This window comes from Dromiciops gliroides, chromosome 6 (assembly GCF_019393635.1).
Source record: "Dromiciops gliroides isolate mDroGli1 chromosome 6, mDroGli1.pri, whole genome shotgun sequence".
In the NCBI taxonomy this organism is placed as follows: Eukaryota; Metazoa; Chordata; class Mammalia; order Microbiotheria; family Microbiotheriidae; genus Dromiciops; species Dromiciops gliroides.
This window is the reverse complement of record NC_057866.1, coordinates 235,660,517-235,688,248: the sequence shown is the minus strand read 5'-3', so window position 1 is coordinate 235,688,248 and position 27,732 is coordinate 235,660,517. Positions and strand designations below refer to the sequence as shown.

Here is a 27,732-nt window from a genome sequence, read left to right as displayed (position 1 = left end):
AGATAGTTGGTTAAGTTGATTAATGGGACTTAAAAAGGAAAAAAGAAACCCAAATTACCAATCATCAAAAATGAAAGAGATAAATTCAACACCAATAAAGAGGAAATTAAAACAATTTTAGGAACAATTTTTCCCTTTATAATACTTGTGCTATATTCCACTAAATCTGACCATCTAAGAAATATAGATAATTATTTACAAAAATATAAACTGCCCAGATTGACAGAAGAAATAGAATACTTAAATAGCCCCCATCTTAGAAAAATAAATTAGGGGCAGCTAGGTGGTGCAGCGGATAAAGCACCAGCCCTGGATTCAGGAGTACCTGAGTTCAAATCTGGCCTCAGACACTTGACACTTACTAACTGTGTGACCCTGGGCAAGTCACTTAATCCCCATTGCCCTGCAAAAAAAAAAAATACATAAATAAATAAGAAAAATAAATTAAACCAGCCATCAATGAACTCCCTAAGAAAAAAACTCCAAAGGCCAGATTGATTCACAAGAAATTCTACCAAATATTTAAAGAACAATTAATTCCAATACTATGTAAACTATTTGAGGAGTCCTACCAAATGCCTCTTAAGAAACAAATATGGGCCTGGTACTCAAATGAGAAAGAGCTAAAACAGGGGAAAAAAAATCTATAGTTTAATTTCCCTTATTAATACTGATACAAAATGTTAAATAAAATACTAGCAAGGAGATTACAGAACTATATCACAATGATCATATGACCAGGTGACATTTATACCAAGAATGCAGGGTTGGTTCAAATTAGGAACATTATCAGCATAATTGATCATATTAATAACAAAGTCAAAAGAAATAATTTGATCATCTAGATAGATGCAGAAAAGGCCTTTGACCAAATACAATACTGATTTCTATTATAAAAAAAAATAGAAAACATAGGAATAAATGGAGCTTCCCTTAAAATAATGAGTAATAACTATCAAAACCCATCAATAAGAATGATCTTTAATGGGGATGATCCAAAAGCCTTCCAAAAGAAATCAGAAGTGAAGCAAGGATGACCATTACCATCATTCTTATTCAATATTGTACTACAGCTATTAGCTACAGCAATAAGAGAGGGAAAAAAATTTAAGGTATCAGAACAGGCAATGAAGAAACAAAACTATAACTTTCTGCAAATGATATACTGGCATACTTACAGAATCATAAAAAATCAACTAAAATAGTTGAAATAGTCAAAAAATTGGCAAAATTTAAGGATATAAAATAAACCCACATAAATCATAAGAATTTCTATGTATTACCAACAATGTCCAGCAGTGAGAGATAGAAAAGGTATTCCATTTAAAAAAAACTGTAGAAAGGAGCAGCTAGGTAGTGCAGTGGATTCAGGAAGACCTGAGTTCAAATCTAGCCTCAGACACTTGACACCTACTAGCAGTGTGACCCTGGGCAAGTCACTTAACCCCCATTGTCCCGCAAAAATAAAAAGAAAAATTTAAAAAGAAAAAAAAAAGAAAAAGAAATTGAGTGGAGTGGTTGATCAGTGGAATATATTAACTACACAAAACATTGTAGTAAATTACCATAATAATTGTGTTTGATAAACTCAGAGACCCAACCTTTTCGGAAAAGAACTATTAGACAAAAATTGCTTGTCAAGTTTGAAAATAGTATGATAGAAACTAGGTATAGATAACAATCTCACAATGTATATCAAGATAAGGTCAAAAATAAGTACATGATTTAGACATAAATGGTAATAATAAAAACAAATTAGGAGAGTGTGGAATAGTTTACTTATTAGGTTTATAGATAAGGAAATAATTTAGGACTAAAGAAGACATAAGTGAGTATTACAAAATATAAAATGGATAATTTTGATTATATAAATATAAAAAGGTTTTGAACAAGCAAAGGCAATGCAATAAAAATTTGAAAAAAAAAACACCCTGAAAAATGGGGGAAACTTAGAGCAAGTATCTTTGATAAAGCCCTCATTTTTCAAATATGTAGAGAACTGAGTCAAATTTATAAAAATTCAAGTCATTTCCCAATTACTAAATGGTCAAATGATATAAACAGGTAGTTTTCAAACAAATTCATCAAAGCTATCTATACCCATATTTTTTAAATGCTCTAAATAACTACTGAATAGAGAAATATAAATTAAAACAATTCTGCGATACCACCTCATACCTATCAGGTTGGCTAAAATGATAGAAAAGGAAAATGATAAATGTTGGATGGGGATGTGGGAAAACCTGGACACTAGTGTACTATTAATGGAGTTGTAAACTGATCCAATCATTCCTGAAGCAATACCACTACTAGGTCTATATCTCAATGAGATTTTAAATGACGGAAAATAACTTATTTGTACAAAAATATTTATATGAGCTATTATTATGGTACCTAGAAATTGAGGGGATGCTCATCAATTGAGGAATGGCTGAAAGAGTTGTGATATATTATTGTGATAAAATACTATTGTACTACAACCTGGATGATTTTAGAAAAAACTGAAAAGACTTGTATGAACTGATGCAAAGTTAAGTGAACAGACCAGGAAAACATTGTACATATTAATAACAATATTATAAAATTAACTGTGAATGACTTAGTTATTCTCAGCAATACAGTGACACAAGACAATACCAAAGGAATCATGATGAAAAATGCTATCTGCCTCCAGTGTAAGAACTGATGAATTCTGAAAACTGAATGAAGCATACTATTTTTCAGGGTTTTTTTCCTTTTTCTTTGTTTTTTCTTGCACAAAATGACTAATGGAAGCGTTTTACTTGATTGCATATGTATAACCTATATCAGATTGTTAACCATCTTGGGGAGGAGAGATTAGAGGGAAAGCTAGAATTTGGAACTCAAAATTTACAAAAAAACAATGTTTTTTTTTAAATGGGTTTTATATGTAATTAGGGAAAGATAAAATATTATTTACAAAAATAAAATAAGAATAAGAATAGCTTCTTCATTATTGTAAGGCTCAATTGCAAAAATGCATGTAAAATTCCCTACAAACCTTGAAGCACTTATATTAATATTAATTGTTTCAAATTTTTTATGAAACAGAGATGATTTAAGTTTGGCATTCAAAGTCCAAAGAATCAAGAATGTCATTGACCCCAGTGAGGCTACCATGTGTTTCAAACACTAAAGTGCCTTCTAGGGAAACTCATTTTAATTGGATTAAGATCAATGTTATCATCAGATTGGACATGGTAACTTTCAACTATGATAAAATCATGGGATAATAGATTTTGGTAGAGACATTCAGTAGTGGTTAGGAGAGTACCCAAACAAAGGATATCATTGTTGAAGTACTGAGGGCCTTATGGCACTTGATGCAGTTTAGTATAATGGACGTACAACCTTGGGTTCTGAAACACTTGCTTCTGACACATAATCATTGTGAGAAAGACCTGTGAAGGTTATTGAAAAATCTCAGTTCCCCAAGAAACTCTTAAAAACTCTAATTTGCACACCAGTTTATGTCTTATTTGGGTAAAATAATTTTTCTCTTCTATACCACTGTAATTAAAGAACTTATTCAAGAGTTGGAGGCCAAGATGGCTGAGAAAAGGCAGAGTTTTTCTTGAGCTCTCCCCAAAAGATGTCCACAAATGCCTCAAAACAAATTCCAGAGTGGCAGAACCCAGAAAAGTACTGGGTGAAATAATTTTCCAACCCAGGAAGACTTAGAAGTTTGGCAGGAAAGGTCTATCACACCAGAGTGATAGTGGAGCACAGATGAGTACAGGCTGTGCCACAACAAACAAGAAGTAAGCCTTGAGGACAACTGAATCGGTGACAGTAGTGGCAGTTTCTGGACCTCTCAGACCACAGACAGTAAGAGGGTCAGAAGGGTTCTAGAGAACCCTTTGTTGGTGGCAGAATTAGTGGCAGAACTCTATTGTATTGCCAATATGTGGATGTGGGTCACAATCCTGGGTCTCAGTCCCAGGGAGAGGAGGAGTACTAGCACACCAGAGCTTCCAGACAGGGGAGTTGGGACCCTATTCACACTTCTGCAGGGGAAAAGAGTGCTTATGGTCAATCACAAACTGGAGCACAGGTCAGGAGAGTAGTAAACACATTTCTCCCTAAATCATACCTTGGAAAAAACAAAAATTTACATGCTCCCCAAATTATCTATGAAACAGTTGCACAAGAAACCTTTAGCTTGAGGTAACAACCCTTTCCACCCTGGAAGCAAAATCCCATTTTAGCATAGAATTGAAAAGTCAAGAATTAGGCTGGAAATAAGCAAAGGGCAGAAAAAGATCCTGAGTACAGAAAGTTATTAAGGTGGCAAGGAAGATCAAAACAAAAACTGAGAGAAAGACTACAAAGTCAAAACTTATAAATCCAAACTCTCAAAGAAAACTATGAATCAGTCTTAGATGAGGGAAGAAATCAAAAAGGATGAGAGTGATGCAAGAAAATCATGGAAAAGGAGTTAGCAGTTTGTTAAAAGATACACAAAAATTACTGAAGGAAAAAAAATACCATAAGACAGAATAGGTCAAATTGTAAAAGAGGCACAAAAATCTAATCAAGAAAAGAACGCTTTGAAAAACAGAATTGAGGGGCGGCTAGGTGGTGCAATGGATAAAGCACCGCCCTGGATTCAGAAGTACTTGAGTTCAAATCTGGCTTCAGACACTTAACACTTACTAGCTGTGTGACCCTGGGCAAGACACTTAACCCCAATTGCCTCACTAAAAAAAAAGAAAAAAAGAAAAAAAAAAGAAAAAATGAAAAACAGAAATGGCCAAAAAGAAAACTAGTTACAAACCTCATTTAAGAAAATACTTCCTTAATTACTAGAATTGAGCAAGTTGAAGCTCATTACTCCATCAGACATCAAGTAGCAATAAAAAAAAATCAAAAGTATGAAAAAGTAGAAGAAAATGTGAACTCTCTCACTGGGGAAAAAAACTGAACTGGAAAATAAATCAAGGAGAAATTAAGAATTATTGAACTACCTGAAAGCCATGAGCAAAAAAAAGAGCCTAGATACTAGATATCATCTTTCAATAAATTATCAAGAAAAACTGCCCTGATATTCTAGAACCAGAGGGTAAAATAGAGATAGAAAGAATCCCTGATAACCTGCTGAAAGTGATTCCAAAATGAAAACTCCCAAGAATATGACAGCCAAATTCTAGAGTTACCAGGTCATCGAGAAACTATTGCAACTATTACAAGCAGCCAAAAAGAAGCAATTCAAATACCATATGTATGTATGTATGTGTATGTATATGTATATATATATATATATATATGTATATATATATATATATACACAGAGAGAGAGAGAGAGCTAGTATTGTTCAAAGGCAGGACTTGAATCATGGTCTTTATACTGTAGAGATATGTCAGCAATCTATCAAATGTTATTTGAGAGGATGAATGCATTAAGTAGCCCACACATCACAAACAACTAATTTATTTTATTTCTGTGATTTACTGCAAGTCCTAATAAAATATTGCCTAATGGAATGGTCTTCTAATTTGTTTCTTGCCTTTGGTCTCTCATTTTTTCTAACTATTGTCATACCCTTTCCTATGTAAACTTCCTACTTCTCTATTCAGAGGCTATTACTATGATAATTAAAACCTTCAGTCATCCTCTTTACTGACTACTTAATAATGCATGAACTCCTGATCTTGACATTCAATAGCCCTATACATGCTACCTTCCAACTTACCTTTGCTTCATTATTCTTGATAAAGTCTCTTTACATCCTTAATATTCAAGTCAAATTCAATTCTTTATCATCCTCTTTTCCCATCCTGCCTTATCCAATTACTAATCACCTTTGTAATTTTATTCTCCATATTCTGTAATTGAAACCTGACTTAGCTATTTCCTTCTCCAGTCAATATTCTCTGATCTTCCTTGGTGAAAACATTCTCTCTTCTCAAATTGTTATGTTATTTGGGGGGTTCTATTTTTATACTAGTTGAATATCATGTATTAGATTGTAATTTCCTAGAGGGCAAGAATAGTGCTTTGTTTCATCTTATATTTCTAGTATCTTATAAATAATAGATACTGAATAAATGTTTTTCTAATTAAACCAATTTAAATTACAGAATCCTAAAATATTGAAGATGGGAAGGAACTGAGGCATCATATAATCCATCCCTCTATGTTTGTAGATGAAAAAGTTTAGATGACTTTTTCAAAAACATATAGTCGAGAATATAAATGTCTCCTGATTCAAGTAAGTTAATATGCATGCTGTTTTTAATCAATCCTTTGTATAAAAATTTAAAAATCTAATCTATTCCCATAAAGTTTGCAGACTGCTCCAGAGATGGTTAAGGTGGGGAACTAGAGCAGAGATTTCATTTATATAGGAAACTACCAAATGAAAAAAGTCCTTCTGTCAATTGAAGTAACTACCTAAGGAAATAATGAATTCTATATATTCTAAGTATTTTTTTTATTTGGGGATGTGAGAATAAGGGGAGGTCCATAAGAGATTAATTATTTCATTTTTTTGGGGGGGGGCAATGGGGGTTAAGTGACTTGCCCAGGGTCACACAGCTAGTAAGTGTCAAGTGTCTGAGGCCGGATTTGAGCTCAGGTCCTCCTGAATCCAGGGACGGTGCTCTATCCACTGTGCCACCTAGCTGCCCCCTAGTTATTTCATTTCTAAAGGGAAATTCTACCAATGTAAATTGACATATGCTCTGCAATTCTAAGTGAAATTGTATTGAATTTCCTGAATCAAGTGACTTGCCCAAGTTCACAAAACTTGTATTGTTCAAAGATAGGACTTGAACCCTGGCCTTTATACTATAGAGGCTTGCCAGCAATCTACCTATCAATTATACCTCACTGTCTACAACAATACAAGGAATTCTCTTTTAATTGCTGAAAGGGTTGTATGGAGAATAAATTATATTGATGTTCAAAGAAGAAGCTATCAGTTCTATGTTCTGAATAAAATACATTACTGAAATGCAATGTGAGGATATGGCAATGACATTATAGAAGCAGACATGATAAAATAATGGGATTTAGCAGATACTCAAAGGCCCACCAGGAGATTAATCTAAACTGATTGAATTAAGTGAAAGTGATTGACTGCTAATTAGCCTACATCAAGTTAACTAGATTGTAAGCACACCTGGCTAGCCCTTAAGAAGGTATTGTTCTCAGAAGCTAACTCAACTTGGCACTACCTTCAAGTCCAGTGAATCAATGGATTTGGATGACGCTAACCAATCAGCTTTAAGCAGTGTGTAAGGACCACCTCTGCTCTGGACCTATAAAAAGCTTCCACACTCAGTTTGCTGGAGAGTTCATGGTTGAAGCAGGCTCATGATGGAGAACTTGAGGAAGAACCCAACCAGGCTGGAATAGACCCTTTCTTAACTTTCTGAACTCCATGTGAATACCTGGCATGCTTTAATAAATGCTTAATGCCCAAAGACTGGTGCTAAAGCTTCTAATGTAAGGCGACCACACAATTTAGATTTTGAACATCACACAGATATACTTCGAGGTAGTCTTCCAGTGCCTTAGATAGACAGTGAAGCATGTCACTGAAACTGAACAGAAGGGAGTGGACTTAGTGGCTCCTGTAAAATTTCTTAAAATTGCCCAGTAATTCCTAGATGAATACTCCCTAAATCTAAAACTCATATTTTTAAAACACATATTCTTATAGAGAGCCTATATCAAAGGGAGCTAAGCTAGGAGGCTTAATGGAGAGAGAACTGGACTGGAGAGTCAGGAAAACCTAAGTTTAGATTCTGTCTCAGATACCTAGATGTGTCACTCAAACATTTATCCTCAGTTTTCTCATCTGCAAAATGAGAAAAATAACAACACATAGGTCATAAGCTTGTTATAAGTATCAAATATGAGAACCTGAAGTGCTTTAAAAATGAAAAGCTCTATATGGATGTTAGTTGTTGTTAATATTGTTTTTGTTGTCATTAGTTGACTTTGAATCACACAGGATTACTATTTCCAAAGAACAAAAATGATAGTTTCAGTAAACCCAAAGGAAAAAGAGAATTAAATGAACAGTGGGTATAAATCCAATGTATCACTTTATCTGGGAAATAAATGATCAGAAAATTAAGTCTCCTGGAAATCTAATTAGAATAGAAGACATCAGATATATCCAAGCACTGCATTAGTAACACAAAAACGTAGGGGGAAACCCCTAGAGAAATACTTCCAATGGCCTAAAAGATACTTTATAGATTAATAGGAAGAAAGGAAAAATCATTGTTACAGAATCAGAAGCTATGGATATGTTTTTATCTCTAGTAATAGAGTGAGAACCAACACCAATAAAATGGCAAGCCCATTAAAATGCTGAAGTCAGGAAAGGTCTCTAGACCTGACTATAGAAAGAATTCAGTGCTAGAGGCAATAAACTTTCAGTTGCACACTGGAAAAGAATTACAAGCTATGAGTGAGGGCAAGATTACAGAAGCATGGGAAAATGATTCTTTTACAAAAAGATAGTAATAACAATAATCATTATTATTAGTACTATAAGCCTTCCTTCCCATCACAATAAAATCTATAAGAAAATAGTCTGTACATGAGCTGAATTTTTCCTTGGTGAAAACTAGAGAAAACAATAGATATACTTTTACAAATGGTTTTGTAGGGAAAAAATTACATTTTCAGTATCAAATAGGTGAGAAATTGTTAGCATGGCAACTAGAGAAACCCAGTATGGTTAAAAATGAAAAGGGGGCAGATGAAAAAATGTTGAGAATCATTGGCATGGAGAGGCAGCACATAAATGACTACATTTAAGTAGAAGGAGGTGTAGTTACTGTTTCAACTACACTTTATTCAAGGAGCTGCTGAATATTTCCTAACAGTTTCCCTTTACATAGGGCTTTAAAGTTGGCAAAACCCTATCCATATGTTCTTCATTTAAGTTTCATAATAACGCCATGAGGAAAGTAACAGAAGTATTATTATCTCTGTTTTTCAGAGAAGGAAACTGAAGTTTAGAGAGATGAAGTGCAGGTGCACATTAGCTCTTGGCTAATAAATACCATAGCAGGGAGAAATAGAATGATGAAGACCTGCAACACTGGGTAAATGTTGAAGTACTTCAGGAAAGAAATGAACAAGAATCAATAAGGATGAGAAATCATGGAAGGGTTGGGACCTGAATTGGTGTTGGAAACAGCCACATTCATCAAAAATTACCTCTGATTGTTAGCTAATGACAAGGACTCTGGAGGTAGGTGTTGATAGTGGCAGGAAAATGTTGAAAACACACAACACTTGCAGCCATACTACCCTACCTGACAGAAATCTGAGCATTTCTGAGGTAACTGGCCTTCTAGGAGAGGATGACATCTCGACTTTTCCTTCTTAATATTTTAAACTCTGTAGAAATATTTTAATTTATTGGCCTAATTTGGGGGGCCTAATCTGACTGGAGGACTAATCTGGAGACTTTTGACTGACTGGCTATCTAACTGCTATTAATTTAATATGGGCCATTTATAAAGTTCCACCACACTGCTCCACTCCCAAAATTGATGAGCTAAAGATTAAGAAACCTCTTAACTAAATAATCAAAGCAGAGTTTATTTATGAGATACAATTTAAACATAAAAATACAGGGAAATAAAACGTACAACCTGACTGCATTGCAGCATCTCTTTTCACCTGCTGCCCCTGGAACTTTTTTAATACAATAAGGGCCGTTGCAGCCTCTTGCCTCAGGGTATATTCCACTTTTACTACTCAGGTCCTTTATTCTAACTCCGAGCCCCTTTCACTTTGTCTATCCCCCTGCTTCTAACTTTTCTCTCCTTACTGCCACAGCTGAACCCCTGTGTTTCTCTCTCACCGACCTCTCCTTCCGTTCTACTAGTGCTCCAGTGTCCTTCTGTTCTCTTAATCTTCTGGCCTCTCCCAAGCTCCGTGCATCTGCTTCTTGCACTAGTCCTTTAGCCTTCTCCTGCATCCTTCTCCGTTCCCTTAATATCTTGTCAGTCCTCCTCTCTATTCTTCTAATCTTGTCAGTCCCCCTCTCTGTTCTTGTCTGCTAGCCCTTGTCCCTTCTTGCTCTCAGCGTTTTCTCCTTCCCCTGTCTCTTAGTGCTCCAGCCTTTCTGCTCTCTTAATCTCGTCAGCCCCCCTCAATCTTGTCCGCCGGCCTTGTCCCCCTTGCTGTCTAACTCCCAGGTCTAAATATATCTTTCTTCTCTCCACTCAAATCTCAGGGCTTTTTGCAACCCCACAGACCAAGCTAATCCGCCATCTAGGGCTGTGGCTGGTGGGGGGGGGGGGGGAGAGACGCTTGAGCATCATGAGCCTGGCCTGGACAAGCCCGGGATCTCTGGGATAGATCCACTCAGGGCAGAGGGCACTGGGGCCCCCTCCCAGCTGTCTGACCTGGCATCTTCTACAGTCCACGGGACTTTTTGGCTCATCTGAAGTGGAGGGGGAGGGGCACCAGCACCTCCCACACAGAAGATACCCTGAGGGCTTAAGGCTTTCTAATATCAGCCCAAAGGTAGGGTCCCCAAATCAAAATAAATTTCCACAGCTCAAACTAGTCCTTGACTGTTTAATTCTCCATTTTTTTTTATTTAACTATTTTTTGCTTCAGAGGATTTGGATGAAGATAAGGAATGAGAAACATCTTGTTTCTAAGGTCTTTGATGCCGTTCTGCACCATCTTGTCTTGGTGCTCGTCCTAGTCATTTTTCCCTTGCTTTCATCTTAAATGTCTTCTTACCCAAAGACTTCTTATACTTCTTATAAATAAATCAATCTCTCCCTCATTTTTAAAAAGCTTTCACTTGACAATGCCATTCCCTAATTCATTCATTCATTCATTCATTCATTCATTCATTTAGCAAACATTTATTAAAGGGCTACTTTGTGCCAACTATCATGTATAATGGTGAAACAAAAATAGAAACAATCCCTGTCCCAAGAATTGGCAAAGCAATCAGATAATACTTCTTTCCCATTTTCCTTATAAAATTTTAGACACAGATACATCTCCCTTCCCACTCATTATGTGTTCCTTGCAATTTGAATTTTTTCTCCCATTATTCTGTTTACATTGCTTTCTCAAAGTTTAAGGGACCACTGAATTGATAAATACAATTGTCCTTTCATTCAATACCTCTTTCACATTTCAGGTACTTTTGACTGTCATGCTGCTTATTCTGTTCCCTTTGCTTATGTGCCAATGCTTTTCCCTAGTACTTCTAATGGCATAATGATGCTTTATCAATATTCTTTGTTGTACTCCTATCCATTTCTTTGCCACCCTGAGCATAGGTGTCTCTAAAAACTGCGCTGAGTTTATTTTGTTCCTCCCTTTGAAATCATGCTTGTTACTTCCCTGCTCAATAAAAGTTAATTCCTGTTGCATCTAGGATAAAATGCACACTTCTTAGCCTGCTCTTTAAGGCAATCAATGCAACCTTACTCAATTAGACTTCTTTAGCCTTATGACTTACTTTGATGTACCATAAATTCTAACCAAAGTGAACTGAATCCCCCAGCCTCAATATTCCTGTAACAATTGGAATGACGCCACCTGCTGGAGACTTACTGTAGAAGAGTTCTGCCCATGAAGCGAAGGTCTTTGAGGGCAAGACCAGGAGTCAGGAAGTGACGCGGGCGAGTGGGAGGAGGAAGGAAGAGACTGGTGCTCAGTCTCGCTCTTTTTTTCCTGAGGACGCTGGCGGAGAAGGGAGCTAAAAATGTGCTCTCCCTTTAATAGATAGAAATCTAGGCCTTTCTCTCTCTCTTTACCAAATTCTTATTCTCCTTAATAAATGCTTAAAAGTCTAACTCTTGCTAAAGCTTATAATTTATTGGCGACCACTCATTAGATATTTTAGACAGTTTAGCTAGAATTTTAGCCCTTAACATTCCCAAACACAAAGGAACTAAATCTTTTTACTCAACCACTTCATTAAAATAGAGTGCCATCATGATCCCACACAACCAGGTTCAAAACCTCAGTGTCATCCTCAACTTTCTACTCTCAGAGATTTCTGGGTAACATAAGCAATGAGATGGTAGACTAGATATTTTATCTGATCCAAATGACCTCTCAAACATCTTCAAAACAGTTATTATATACTGAAGATAAAGCACCTTCAGCTATCTCCATAGTCTAGGATACCCAAAATCCAAAAGAAGGTTTAAAAATTCTCCCCCAAACAAGTAATTATTTCTCCTTGGATTATCATTGCTCAGATCCTCCTTCCACATCCTACATTACCAGTAATGAGGTTGCACTATAAGGACACAGCACAGGCTTACAACAAAACTCACCCTTATACCTCAGTATCTCCTCCCTCTTTCCAGTACCATCAAGACTTCAGCCACAGCTGAAAAAGTTTCTTGGGCATCATCAGCCAGCTTGGCCAGAGTCCTTGAGGAGTGAAAACCTGCCAGGGGCTAAAAGCCAAATACACTGGTGCCAGGAAAAGTAGGCTCCGAGCTTCTGGTGTCAGGCCAGAGAACTGGAGAACTGGGAGATTGAGACAAGTCACCAAGATAGGACATCAAGTGTGTATGGCACTGTGCTGTATGCCACCAAGACTTTTCCACCTAAAGAAAGTTCATAGAATCAAGCTGGAACTAGTTCTGACCACCCAGAATTCACTTATTACAGAGACCTAGACTAGTGAAACATGAATTGCCCAGTATGAGAGGAAGCTGAAACACTTTGAGATCTATCTCCTGAGGAAACCACAATCATGTTGGGGGAGGGGGGGATTAGGGGTGGGGGTGAGTGTCAGTAAATGGGTGATAAGGAAAATAAGGTGGGAAAAGACTGAATGTATTAAAGATTTTGAACATAAACAGATAAATCAAGAGGAAAGACAATAACTGTAGCTGTTTGGAAGGAAAGCGGAAAACTGGGGGAAAGTTTTAAATAAAGTTTCTCTAAGAAAAGCCTCATTTTTCAAATATATAAAGAACAAAGTCAAATTTGTAAAAAAAATACAAGTCATTGTCAATTGACAAATGATCAAAGGATATGAAAAGAAAGTTTTCAGGAGAAGAAATGTAAGCTATCTATAGTAATATAAAAAAACACAGGTAATTACTTTCTTTGTGGGACTGTATAACTTGAGAAGATGCATAAAAATGAAAAGGGGACTAGGTAGATGGGGAAGAGTAAACAATGTACTGAATTCAAGTAAAATGCCTGCAATGAAGGGAAGTTGACCTCTGAGGTCTCAGGAAAAAAAAAAAAAGATTGTAATGTGGATAAGCAATAAGGCTTTCCTGTAGCATCAAGGATGAAGCAAAAATGTCATTTATCACCACTATTATTCAAAATTGTTCTCGAAATGCCAGCTATGGCAATAAGTAAAAGAAATTGAAGGAATTAGAATAAGCAATGAGGAAACAAAACTGTCACTCTTGGCAGACACTGTTGGCATGTAGATGACTTAGCAATTCTCAGCAACACAACGATCCAAGATAATTCTGAAGGACTTATAATGAAAATGCTATCAACCTCAAGAGAAAGAACTAATGGAGCCTGATTGGAGATCAAAACATAGTTTTTAAATTTTTATTTAATTTTTCTTGGGGTTTTTATCTGCTTTCTTTCACAATATGGCTCAGAGGAAACTATCTTTTGCATCACTGCACATGTATATCTATATCAAATTACTTGCCTTCGGGGCAGCTAGGTGGTGCAATGGATAAAGCACCAGCCCTGGATTCAGGAGTACCTGAGTTCAAATCTGGTCTCAAATACTTCGCACTTACTAGCTGTGTGACCCTGGGCAAGTCACTTAACCCCCATTTCCCCCCCCAAAAAAAAATTACTTGCCTTCACAAGGAGGAGGTAGAGGTTGGAAGGAGTAAAAACATTGCATCCAATCAAGAAAAAAATTAAATGAAAATTAAATGAAATAAAAAATGAGGGAGAAAGGAAGGAGGCCTTTCTTTGGTGGTAGGAATGGGTGCCACTGATGAATGTTCCTATAAATAGAGATGGATCATTGAAGGGATATGAAGACCTTGCATAAGATGAAGTCTGGGGGATTTAGTGTTGAAACCTCTAATTGTCCTGAGAGGGGGAGGGGTGGTACGTATAAGTTTTAACTTCTGGAAACCATTGGTATATTGATAAGTGGGAGAACATGGACACAAAGAAGACATTTCTAGGTAACTCTGGTTTTAAAAAAAAAACAATAAGAAAGGATATAGATCAGTGATAGGCTGCATAATCAAGCATGTGATGAAGAAAGAGCCCTGCCATGGTAGAACACTAGGTGGAAAAGTGCCCTGGAGTCAGGAAGACCTGAGTTCAAATTTGACCTCACACACTTATTAGCTGTGTGACCCTAAGCATATCACTTAACCTATTTGCCTCAGTTTCTTCATCTGTAGAGATGATAATAGAACCTACCTTCCAGGATTGTTGTGAGGATCAAATGACATAATAATTGTAAAGTACTTAACACAGTACCTAGCACATAGAATTCATCATCATATGTTAACATATATTAACTAACATATGTTAGCTATTGTTGTTATTACTAAGATGATGATGATGATGAATTACCATTGTTCTATAAATTAGGCACAATAGAGAATCCATGGGGTAAGCCCTATAAGGAATTAATAGAAAGCATCCAGAGGGAAGATCCTAGGAGAAATACCTTGCAGCTTTGATAGCATGAAGAACACAGACTAAAAATAGAGAACAGATAATTATAGGAATCATGAATCAAAGAATGAGAAGATAAACAGGAAAAGAAGGTGGATAATGAAGAAATTGAAAGCAATCCCTTTTTTTGGAAATGGGTATAAAAATAAAATTTCAAATTTAAGGAATAGTACTAGCTAAAGGAGAAGAGATGAAGAATAGGGGATTGATGGTTAAGGAAAGAGATTCAGTGGACCACTTTAAAAACACATTAAAAGAAAATAACTGAAGGAAGATAATGTGTTTATATCAGAAGAAGGAACTTAAAACGGAAAAATTTTTTCAAGACGACATCAAAGCAGCAAGTGAGGGAAAGGGAAAGCAAATGGGGAAAGTATTGTATCAAGTTCTCTGATAAGGACTTGTTGGATAGATATAGATATATCTGTAGATGTATATGCAAATATATTGTTATTTGTTACATATATGCATGTATATATATATACATATACATGTGTGTATGTATATGTATATAATTCCCCAATAGATAAATGACCAAATACGTGAACAAATAGTTCTCAAAAGAGGAACTGCAAAGTATGTCACACTAATAAATTGTTGGTGGGGCTTTGAAATTGTGCTATAACTTGGGAAAACAATTTGAAATTATGCCAATAAAGTGAGTAGAATCTATCCCTTTTGAAACAGGGACTCTAGTACTGAACATGTAGACCAAGGAATACGTGTGTGTGTGTGTGTGTGTGTGTGTGTGTGTGTGTGTGTGTACACATATTCATGGACCTTCTCCTCGGTCAAATAATGCTAGAGCTCTTTGATCTCTCCTCTTCCTTTTCACCACTTACCATTATTACTTTTTGTGCACATTTTCTATCTCCACGCACCTGCCAATGAGAATGTCAAGGTTTTGTTTGTTTTTTAAGGAAAAGGTTTTTTTATCTTCTTTTTCTTCATAATGTTATTATGGAGCTTGCACACAGAAGGTGCACAACAAATGTCCGATGAATAGAACTGTTGTTGAAGTAAGTCATAATTTCAAAGGAATTATGCAAGATTTTTTTAAGATTTAAAAATAAGAGCTATTGAGGAAAGAATTAAAAAATACAATATAAGCAGCTGATCAGAAAATGAACAAAATATTACCCTGATAAAAAAATCTATAAAAATCACAAAACACCAAATGGAAATTAAGTACTCCAAGGGACAATAATATTTCTTAAAATCAAGTGAAAAGAATGAGAAAATAGAGGATATTATAAGATTTTTATCAAAAACAACTGACATGTAAAACAGATCAAGAGGAGATAACTTAAGAATCAAATATTACTTGAAATCCATTGCTGTAAAAAGAACCTGGATTTCCTATTTCAAGTATTTATTAAAGATACTGGCCAAGTTGTATCAGAACAAGAGGTAAATCTAAAAATAAAAATAATCTACTAATGATATCCTGAATGAAACCATCAAATGAAAAGTCCAAGAATATCATTATCAAAATTCAGAACATTAAGCAAAAGACAAAAAAATGCTACAAGTTGCCAGAAAGATAGACTGAAAATATTGAGAAACACAATCAGTATCCCATCAAATTTATTCCCTATAATCTTAGAGGAGTAGAGAATATGAAATAAGATTTATAAATGAATAAAAAAAAAAGATTTGATCCTGCCTTTTTCCTAAATTCAACTAAAATCAAGAAACACTTATTAAATGCCTTCTAGATAGAATTTGGGGGAAAAAACAGTATACATGTTAAAACAAGAGTTACTATTATATGCAACAGTGATAAATTCTTTCTAATAAATTATTAGGTGAAACAATGATGACTACTGTTATCATCTCTCTTTGTAATAGTAATAGAAATGCTTTCTATAGACATAATACCAAACAAACAAAAAAGAAACTTAAGAAATAACCATAGGTAAAGAAAAAATAAAATTATAACTTTTTACAGATGACTTAATTGTGTACTTGAAGAGTAAACTAAAAAATTAATTAAAATAATAATTTAGCAAGCTTACAAGATATAATACAAATGCTCAAAAATCAATAACATTTCTATGTAATGTCAATAAATCCCAGTAAAAATAGCCAGAAAGATAAATATCATTTAAAATTACTACAGAATGTATAAAATAGGAGTCTATTTTCCTAGATGAACTCAAGAAGTATTTAGGAAGAATTAGAAGTAACTCTTGACAAAAATAAAGACAGACCTAAATAGTTGGGGGAAACAGATGAATTTCTCATGGGTAGGAATAATCAATATGATAGGATGACAAGTTTACCTAAATTGAGTTACTTATTCAACAACATACTAATCAGACCATCAAAAGATCACTTTATAAAACTAAAAAATAACAAAATTCAGATGGAGGAAAAAATAGGTAGAGTGTCAAGAGAAGTAATGAAAAAAAATATGAATGAGAGAAATCTAACTGTGCCAGATCTCAAATGATACTACAAATCCATTGTTACTAAAAACAATTTGGTATTGCTTTAAAAATAGATATTAATAGGATGATATCTTAAAATGTAAAATTAAATTCAGGGGAGAGAAAGTGGCATACATTTGGACAAGGGGAAAGGGAGAGCTAGAATGGGATAAATTATTTCATTAAAAAGGTAGGAAAAAGCTATTATGCTGAAGGGGAAATAGGGGAAGTGGGGGCTGGCACTTGAACCTTACTCTCATCTGAATTGACTCAAAGACAGAATAACATACATAATCAGTTGGGCATAGAAATATATCTTACCATACAGGAAAATAGGAGGATAAGGGGATAAGAGGAGGAGGGAAGAGGAAGAAGGGAGGACAAATTAGGGGAGGCAGGAATCAGAAGCAAAACACTGAAAATGGATGGGGTGAAAAGATGGAGAGAGTAGGATAAACAGGAAGTTAATAGCATGGAAGGAAATACACAGTAAACATAAGTGAAAAAATTATAGCAATTTTATTTGATAAAGACTTCATTTTTCAAATATATAAAGAACTAAGCCAAATTTATAAAAAATAAGAGTCATTCCCCAATTGATAAATGGTCAAAGGAAAAAAAAAACAGGCAGTTTTCAGAAATGGTTATTAAAGCTATCTATAATCATGAAAAAAAATGTTCCAAATCACTATTGATTAGAAAAATAGCAATTCAAACAATTCTGAGGTGACACCCTACATATATCAGATTGACCAATATGACAGAAAATTACAAATATTAAAGGGTATAAGGGGAAATTGAGACATTGAGTTGTGCACTGATTCAACTATTTTGAAGAGCAGTTTGGAACAATGATGAAAGGTCTATAAAACCATACATGCATCTGGATGCAGCTACTAGGTTTGTATCCCAAAGAGATTTTAAAATGGGAAAAGTATCTATATGCAAAAATATATTTATAGCATCTCTTCTAGTGACAGCAAAGAATGGAAAATTGAGGGAATATCCATCAATTAGGGAATGGCTAAACAAGTTGTGGTATAATATGATTGTGATGGGATACTATAAGAAATATATAAGAAATGATGAATGGGTATATTCACAGAAAAACCTGGAAAGACTTACACTAACTGGTGCAAAGTGAAATGAGCAGAATTAGGTAAACATTGTGCACAGTAACAGCAATATTCTACAATGATCAACTATGAATGATTTAGCTATTCTGAACAATAAAATGATCCACAACAATTCTGAAGGAATTATGGTGAAAATGCTATTGAGGCTCCAGAGAAAGAACTAGTGGAGCTTGAATGCAGATAGAAGCATCCTTTTTTTAAAGGGGCATTGAGGGTTAAGTGACTTGCCCAGGGTCACACAGGTAGTAAATGTCAAGTGTCTTAGGTCAAATTTGAACTCAGGTCCTCCTGAATCCATAGGTGGTGCTTTATCTATTGTGCCCCCTAGCTGTCCCCAAATCATACTTTTAAAAACTTTATCTTTTGTGAATTTTTGTTTTGTTTGCATCTCTGTTTTCTTTCCCAGCATGATGAATATGGAAATATATTTTCCATGACTGTACATGAATAACCTATATCAAATTTCTTGAATTTTCAGAGGCAGAGGAAGTTACAGAAAGAATTTGAAACTTATAATTTTTAAATGAATGTTAAAATTGTTTTATATATAACTGGGGGAAATCAAATATTAAATGAAAAAGAAACAGATTGATCAGTGGAACAGAACAAATATAAAATATCAAGAAACAAATATCATCAGTACTTTAGTATTTGATGAATTCAAAGATTCCAGCTACCAGGATAAAGAGTCACTCTCTCACAAAAAGAAAAAAAAATTGGAAAACTATATAGCACTATAAGAGAAATTAGGCTTAGACCAATACCTTTCAGCTTATATAAAGACAAACTCTAAAAGGAATGACTGATGTAAAATGTTGTATCATAAACAAATTATAAATGAAGAAAGAATTACATGTCAGATCTATAAAGAAGAGAAGAGTTCATGGCCAAACAAGAAATAGATGTGGAAAACAAAATCGATAATTTTTATTGCATAAAATTTGAAAGATTTTGCACAAACCAATCTAATAAAACAAAATTTAAATTAAAAAAATCTTTACAGAGAGTTTCTCTGATAAAGGAGAAGCTTTCTGAGAATATGTAAGGTATTTATTTAATTTTATAAGAAAATAGGTCATTTACCAATTGATAAATGATCTAAGGATATAGACAAACCTCAATTGAAGAAATTCAGACTATTTTTAGCAATGTGAAAAAATACTCCAAACAATTTTTAATTACAGAAATGAACATTAATGTTACACAGAGATCCTATCTCATATGTATTAGCATAGCAAAGATGATGAAAATGATAAATATTGGAGAAGCTATGAAAAATAGGCACATTCATATACTCTTCATAAGTCTGTCAATGGGTACAATCATTCTGGAAAGCAATTTTGAATTATAAATAAAAACTTACTAAACAGTACATTCCCTCTATTCAGTTATATTCTTGCTAAGCCTATATCCCAAAAAGACCAAAGAAAGAAGAAAGGGTCCTATATGTAGAGAAATGGTTACAGGAAAGGAAAAGCATGTACTACATTTGAAGAATGCCTGAATAAGCTGTGATATGAATGTAATGGAATATTATTTTGTTCTAAGACATAAAGAAATAGATAATGTCAAAAAGATATAGAAAGATATGTAAATCAATGCAAAGTAAAATGAGCAGAAATGGAAAACAACTTATACTATAGCATCAATATTAAAATAATGAGAACTTTTATAAATGAATAAAGAAATGATCAGAATAATGAAAAAAATTTTGTATAAAATCACTGTAAAAATAAGCAATTTTGAAGGCTGCAAGTAATGATCAATATTTCCAGAGGAAAGATGATGAAACAAACTACTTTTTATAAAGTATTATGGAATGAGACACAATTTTTTGTGTATAACCATTGAGGAGATTTATTTTGCTTTCTTTGCATATTTGTTACAATAAATTGCTTAAATTCTTTTCTTTTTCCATCAGCATAGATCGTGGGAGAGAGAGAAAAACAGTAAATATATTTCTGTTAATTTTTTTTTTTTAGAAGAGAGAGTTTGGGGTTGGGATGTTGCTATAGATATGGAATGTGACATAAACTTTCAGATGAAGTAACTGTATTATTCACTTTACCTAAGTGCTTTATTTTGTTACAGGAGACTTCTCAGGAAGTCAGAGTAATCTATAAATGTTTGTAAATGCCAAAACAAAAAAATCAGTAAAATTGAAGAAAAGTCCCCAAAATGAATTTTTACCTATTATATCATTGCAGAGAATCCTGCTTATGTGGTTGAATATAGTTATACCTGTGACCAAGCAGGAAGTAAGTCTTTTGACCCCTCATTGTAAGGCTTTAGCACTGAGAAAATGGCAAAGGAAAAGGGTATATTACTTAAAAGGGCCGTTGAGGGGAAGTGACCAAGCTAGCAAGATTATGTGAACTATAGGCACAGTAAAAGGTAGAAAAAAGGGGGAGAGGCTATTAGTACAAAGTAAATATATATTTTGTCCTCTAGGTGATTTTCAGAGAAAAAATGTAATAATGCATCCCTCTCTTATTCCCTGGGTCAAATTATATCAGGACTGTATGTGGCCTTAAATCTGACTTGAGGGCAGGACACAGGCTACCTCTGTGCTTATCCCTATTTTACGTCTTCCCTTTCCTTTCATCGGACAGAAATACTCTGTCCCTGTTCCTCTTATACCACATAAAGACAACAACCTGAAAATGATATACCTACACCATACATGCATATTTACACATAAATGCTTACATGTGCACATATACACACATACATATACATATTTATTTTTATTTATACATATATATATGGAGACAGATATATTTCATGCATGTATGAGAGACAGAAGAGAGAAAAAAGAAAGAGAACATGAGAGATCTGCATTCTATTTTACCAAGCACAGTGCAAGAAAAACTTTAAAACTAAAAACAAAAACAAAACCACCCATAAATATGTTTCTTCAGAAACTTACAAAGAAGAATACAGGCAACTACCAAACACAGTATAGATATCATTTAGTGAAACAGGACCATTTATTAGGCACCTGCTATATACTGTCACATACTACATACTGGCACCTACTATATACATAATAAGCACTATGGATAGGTGCTAAGCACACAAAAAGAAAAAGATGATCCAGTCCCTTATCTTGAGGAACTTATATGAGACTCTACACAAATAATTATAATACCATGTAGTGAATCATAGGTAAAAGGCAGATCGTGACCTAGTTAGAAATGTAGAAACAGCTGGCAACAAGAGCTCTGAGCAGCTAATGTTGTTTCTTTGCTGTGACATTCTCCACTCTACCTCTAAAGCCACCTTTCCTTTCTGCCTCAGACACTAACCCTTACTTACCCAAAGAGGTCCTACTGTCACCTGCTATACTGTTTCTCTGAAGAGCTAATGCTGACCTCTGTTCCTTACTATTTTCCAGTTGCCATTTGCTGCTAGACTTCTATCCCGAGATGTCTTCCTCAAAAATAATATTGTCTCCTTTTGAAGACTGCCCAAGTCTAGAGTTATCACAGCTCTTTCCTTAGCCACATCCAGCCAGTGAAGAAAAGAACCCCTCAGGCAAGAATTTTCTTTTTTCACAAACTCACTCTCTTTGGCAGAATTCTCCCAGGACGCCTTTATATTTAGGTTCAGTTTAGTAAACTGAACTTTTCAGTTCCCATCATGCTGCTGGAAGCACTAAGCAAACTCCAAAGGAATTTTGAGGAAGGAAACAAGGAAACAAGTAGGGACACTGGAGTTGAAAAATCTTTGCACTACATTCCTAAAGCTACATCAAGGCCAATACCCTTCTTAAACAGAATTGTAGAATTTAAGGTAGTTAAATGATCAACCAAATAACTCCCTTAATTTTATATTTCAGGAAATTGAGGCCCACAGAGGTTAAACAAATTGCTTCACACAATAATTAGTGACAGAACAGCATCTGAAAATTAGAATCACCATTTTAAGGGGAAGGTGGGGATGATGTTATGGTTTTCCACTAGGGGAAATCTATGATTTGTTGTATAAGTTAACTGATTTTCCATAATATACAATTTTATTTTCATTCTCATTTATAAAATCAAGGTTTACTTGTTCTTCCTACCTAATGTAACCATATAGTAAATCAAGTAAAATAAAATAGAATCTCCTTGAAATAATTTTAATTTTGTCTTTTAATCCCAAACATCTAACACATAATAAGTACTTTATAAATGTTTGTTGAATACAATGCCATATGGGACCGGTGCCTTGATAAATTTTTTTTTTAATTTTTAATATTTTTCTTTAGGGTTATTGGACAATGCTCCTGGACAAGGAGGGAGCAACAACAGCACCATGGAATCCAAAATTTCTGTTTATTTGAAATATTCTTCTTCTTTTTCAGAGGCTTGTTCTTGAGATTTCTCAATTTGCCTAAGAACTCCTTGGTTCTTCTCTCTAAACTTTCTCTGTGGCCACAGGATTTCCTGGAGAATCCCCATAGATTTACAAGTTTCTTCTCCACGGAAACAAATCCAAGAAACTCTAGTCCCTTAGTCTAAGTACTCAGTCTCAAATAAGTTTTTTTCTAATCTATATGGAAAAATTTGCATTAGTTTCTATTTATCTTCAAATCCAGATTTAGAAAAAAAGAAAGGCGGAATCAAGTACACACTTTTTGGAAAATGTTACTTGTGAATTTTGGAATATTTTAATATCACACATAATCATGTGAAAAGCTTGGGAATTTTATCCTATATTATAGCAAATTTTATTCAGTCCTCCAACTGCCCACTACAGAAGGAGCTCATTCAATTGGATTCCACTAATTCAGGATTTGCAATAATTATAATTGTTTCTGGAATGGGGAATAGTAATAGATGAATGTATGAATAGATAAAGATAAGTAAGATTTATGGAAGATCTTAAATGTTAGGCTGGAGAATTTGGAGTTTATTCCTTGTGACTAAAACAATACTCATCACAAAGTGCGTATTTATTGAACTAATAATTGACTGATCCTGGATTTCAGTGTTAATTTTGAATCCTTGCCACGTCTGTCTTCTGGATAAGTTAGCTGTTGCTACACATTAGCAGATCAGTTGAATTCAAAGAGATAAGAGGGAAAAGCTGTTGCCAATATCTCTAAGCAATGCAAAAAGCCTTTCCTACATTAATCATTTTGGCCAATTGTGAAAAAGAAATAGACAAGTTCTCCAGACTAGTGTTCCACAAACTGGCTCTGATACTGTTAGTTTAAAGCTTAATGTAGGTGATGCAGTGAATAAAGCACGGGCCCTGAATTCAGGAGGACCTGAGTTCAAATACAGCATCAGACACTTGACACTTACTAGCTGGGTGACCCTGAGCAAGTCACTTAATCCTCATTGCCCCACCAAAACAAAACAAAACAAAAAACTTAATGTGATGACAGATGGGAGTACCAGATAGCCAGGTGAGCCTTCCTTGTGGTTGTTGTTTGTTTGTTATTGTTTGTTTGTTTTGGTTTTGGTTTTGGGGGGTTTTTTTTGCAGGGCAGTGAGGGTTAAGTGACTTGCCCAGGGTCACACAGCTAGTAAGTGTAAAGTGTCTGAGGCCGGATTTGAACTCAGGTCCTCCTGAATCCAGGGCTGGTGCTTTATCCACTATGCCATCTAGCTGCCCCAGTTGTTGTTATTTTTGAGAGATCGGTCTCACTATGACTCCCAGGCTCAAAATTTAGCTGCCACTCACAAGTTCACTCCTACTACTGAATAGTACAGGAGTTTTGACTTGTTCCTCTGATTCATCCCTCCATAAAAGAAGATGGTGTTACCCCACTCCCAGGAGGCCATCATATTGGTATCAAACTTAGTATGGACACTCTAACTGATGCAGCTCAGTATGCCTGATCTCAAGAGATCCACAAGCCTCAAACTCCATTCTAGTAATGATTATAGCCATTCATCACTATAGAAGGAGCTAGGTAGTGTAGTCCTAAGGAGATTGGTGATGTGGGTTGATTTCTCAGTGTGTTTGACTTGTATTCTTATTTTTTTGTGAATTATTCTGGGAAAAGTCTTGAATTCTGGGGTGCAGAGTATAACAAGTTTGGAGAGGGCAATGAAGACTATCGAAAAGGGACCAACAGCCGCACTGAATGAGCTTTCTGTATTCTTTTCTATTCACTTAGACATCAGTGATACAAAGACAAAAAAAGAAAAGAAAACATGCCCCAATCTCAGTGAGCTTGCATTCTACTAGAAGTAAACAAAATTATTTCAGGTAAGTGCAGTATGGTGGTGTCTAAGACTACAGGACTCTCAGAGGTACTGATTGAGAGACCAGATTGAGGTTAGCTATGATACAATGCCTTAAAACAATTATGAATTCAAGGATATCATGTTTATTTTCAGCACACACTTATACATTCTCACTTATAAAGTGTTCCAACTGCTGCTCAAACAATTTCTTTGAAGATGAAGAAAGTTACAGCCTGTGGCTGGTTTGCTTTGCTAGAACATAGGGTAACTGTTGTTCCATAGCCAGGGATTTGCTCTTTTACCTTCTGCAGTCATGTCACAAATGCAAACTGTAAGTCAAAAAAGCCACCAGGAAAATATGTGGTAGATGGAGTGTGGGATTTTTTTAACATTACAACTGTAAAAATAACTCAACATATAACTGCTGTAGTGAAGTAAATAAGTACAATGTGGAAAAGTAATTTGTTTAGGTTCAATTTATGCAAGAACAAGCCAGGAAATTTGAAAAAGGAATAAAGTGAAGATTATAGGCATGAGAATCATTTTAATTCATTTCAACAGGCATTTAATGAATGGTTACTCTGTGCCAGGTCATTGCACTGCTAGGCATTAGTGATACAGCGACAAAAAAAAAAAAGACTCACTTCTGTGAGAGGAAAAGAAAATGTATAGGGTCTTAAGGTTAGCAACCAAAACCCACCCTGTTAAAAAGTACAGACTGGAGAAGAGACAACAGCTGGAATCGCTGTTCTCCCCATCTGGCAAGCTTAGAGGTCCATAAATGACAACTAAGGAATTAGGTCAATGACTTTTCCTGAATGAAAGGTAACTGAATTATTAGTCCTTCCTTTTCTTCCCCATACCCTTCACTTTGGGATCTTTAAAAATGTATAACTTTCCTCCCCCACCATACCCTCCCTAAGTGCTGTTTATAAAACTTCCCAATGAATGGGGAAAAACAATAACACACTCACCCCCCCCCAAATACTCAAATACTTTTGTCCCTTCTTGTTCCTAACCAACCTCTTCCCTTTGCCCAGCATTTAAAAATTTAGACTCTTGCTCTGAATTTGGTTGACCAAAATGTTGTTTTGCTTGACTCTGCAATCATTTGGTACTTGTGTGGTGTTGGGTAAGTCACTTAACTGTTCTGTGTCTCAGTTTCCTTACATGTCACTTTGGAGAAGGCCGACAGGATGCTAGCAAACACCACATCTGGACTGAGAAGCATCTATGGCACAACTGATCCCTAGCTTATTTTAGTACTTCACCTGGAGGAGTCTGGGTGTAATATGGTTTCAGACAGGTTTGCGAAGCAGTTTTGTTACCACATGAATGTCCAAATCAAGGGCTCTCCAATGATGTCATGTTTCATTTGTTGTGAGTTTGAACTCCACATGGTAGGAGTGGCCACTTGCAGGATGGATGATCTTTCCTGTGGTTCTCAAGATAAGTAGAAAGTTGGCAGTGTTGAACTCAATTACTGAATCTAACTTTTGTTTCCTTTTGTCCATAAGATCATCAAGCATATATGAAGAAAACCATCTAAGAAAACCATTCTTACAAAGAGAGCTTTCTAAGATCTTCTTAATGTTATCTCATTAATTACCAGTTTTCCAGTATCCACTGTCCTATTGAAAACTATGGAAAGCTCCATATATTTGCATGTTATCTTTGTACAGGGGCCATACTAATGTTCTTGGTATTGTTACAATTTTAGCATATGTATTTCTAAACAAGCTCTCAAACTCAGTTCTAAAATCTGTTCTGACCCATACGGAGGTCTTGTCTTGACTAACCTTGTTGATCCAAAGTAGTATTTCTTATGTGAAATAACAACTCTATTATATAATGAAAATTCAAATTCACAGTTGTGCTAGTCAAGTCATAACTAAGAAAATAGTTACAAAACACTTCTAGGTATTAGATTTCCCCAGTTATTGATCTTAAGGAACTCATATCAGCCACATACAAATTAAATACCAGGAAAGAGTACACTTTGGTCATTTTTAATCTGTGTCTTCTCTCTGTGTTTCAGTCACAATGTCTTTGTTTTTGTCTTTTGTATTAAAAAAAAAACTTCAAATCAGAAAGGGCAACACTTTACATAAGTGTATATAAAATAGATATAAAATAATTAAGGGTGGGAGAGGGAACCAACAATGAAAGACCATCAGAAAAGGACTCCTATAAGAAGCAATATTTTAGCTTTGATTTGAAGGTATCAAATAATTCTTTGGGGCAAATTTTAAAAGGAAGGTAATGGGGGCAGCTAGGTAGCGCACTGGATAAAGCACTGGCCCTGGATTCAGGAGTACCTGAGTTCAAATCCGGCCTCAGACCCTTGACACTTACTAGCTGTGTGACCTTGGGCAAGTCACTTAACCCTCATTGCTCCACCAAAAAAAAAAAAAAAAAAAAAAGGGAAGGCAATGAAATCTTCCTGCAGAACAACAGGTCAGTTTGGCTAGAAAATTGTCAAGTTGTTTTTTGTTTTTTTTCCTGAAACTAAAATAGTTTCTCAAAAGAATTAGATGAACCAATCAATGCTTAAAGCAATAGGTCATTTTCTTTGGTATGTTTATAGAAAGGCCCAGAATTCAAAACCACGTGATTCAAGGGAGCAAGAAGGATACACCAAAAGGGAAGAGGATAGGGTAGCTCTTTACACTGGGGTCTGGACAAAAACCTACAAACTAAGGAAGCCTAACATTTTTTTCATACTAAGGAAGAGCTTAATACCTGCAATATGGGGTTAGAGGATATAAATTCTAATTCTACCTCTAATGCTTATAACCTATTTGAGCTTAAGCAAATCTCTTAATTACCTATGGTGCTGTAGTACTCTACAAGCTCTAGATCTCTAAAATAGAACTGAGAAAAGCCAAATAAGGAAAACAAGGACCCTCAACTCATGACAGGAAGAGGTAGTCAACAATAATCTAACTCTCCTGAACCAAAGTTTCTAGTGTTGGATGAAAAGGAAAGGTTTTACTGAGAAGTATTTGGTTGAGCTTCTATCCCTGGGGCTGCAGGTAGAGAGATATCAATCAGTTAGGAAACTGGGAAATTGTTTTAGTCCAGCACATTTCCAGATATTGATAGGGTTTGGGGAGGGGGGTGGACAGATTCCAGAGGAATGCCAGGATAAGACAGGACAGAAAGGAAGCGGTCCTAACAAGAAATGGATAGCTTGCTGGACAAATAATGTGTAGACCTCCAAAAAAGTGCTGTTGGTTTTTTTCCAGGCTATAGTGAATATAGAGTATTATGTGAGAGACATCAATGAGCAAGTTATATGGAAA

The 27,732-nt window shown here is 35.2% G+C and overlaps 1 protein-coding gene, 1 non-coding gene and 1 pseudogene across 3 annotated transcripts in view; all 3 read right to left on the bottom strand.

Annotated features, from left to right (window-relative positions):
• The window catches only part of GRID2 (glutamate ionotropic receptor delta type subunit 2), a 1,875,262-nt gene that overhangs the window by 1,671,790 nt on the left and 175,740 nt on the right, over positions 1-27,732 (bottom strand). The window lies entirely within an intron of this gene.
• LOC122730905 lies at positions 25,569-26,084 on the bottom strand (annotated as a pseudogene).
• Positions 26,065-26,168, bottom strand: LOC122733114. Its single transcript, XR_006353714.1, has one exon. It is a non-coding gene; the product is annotated as a U6 spliceosomal RNA (small nuclear RNA).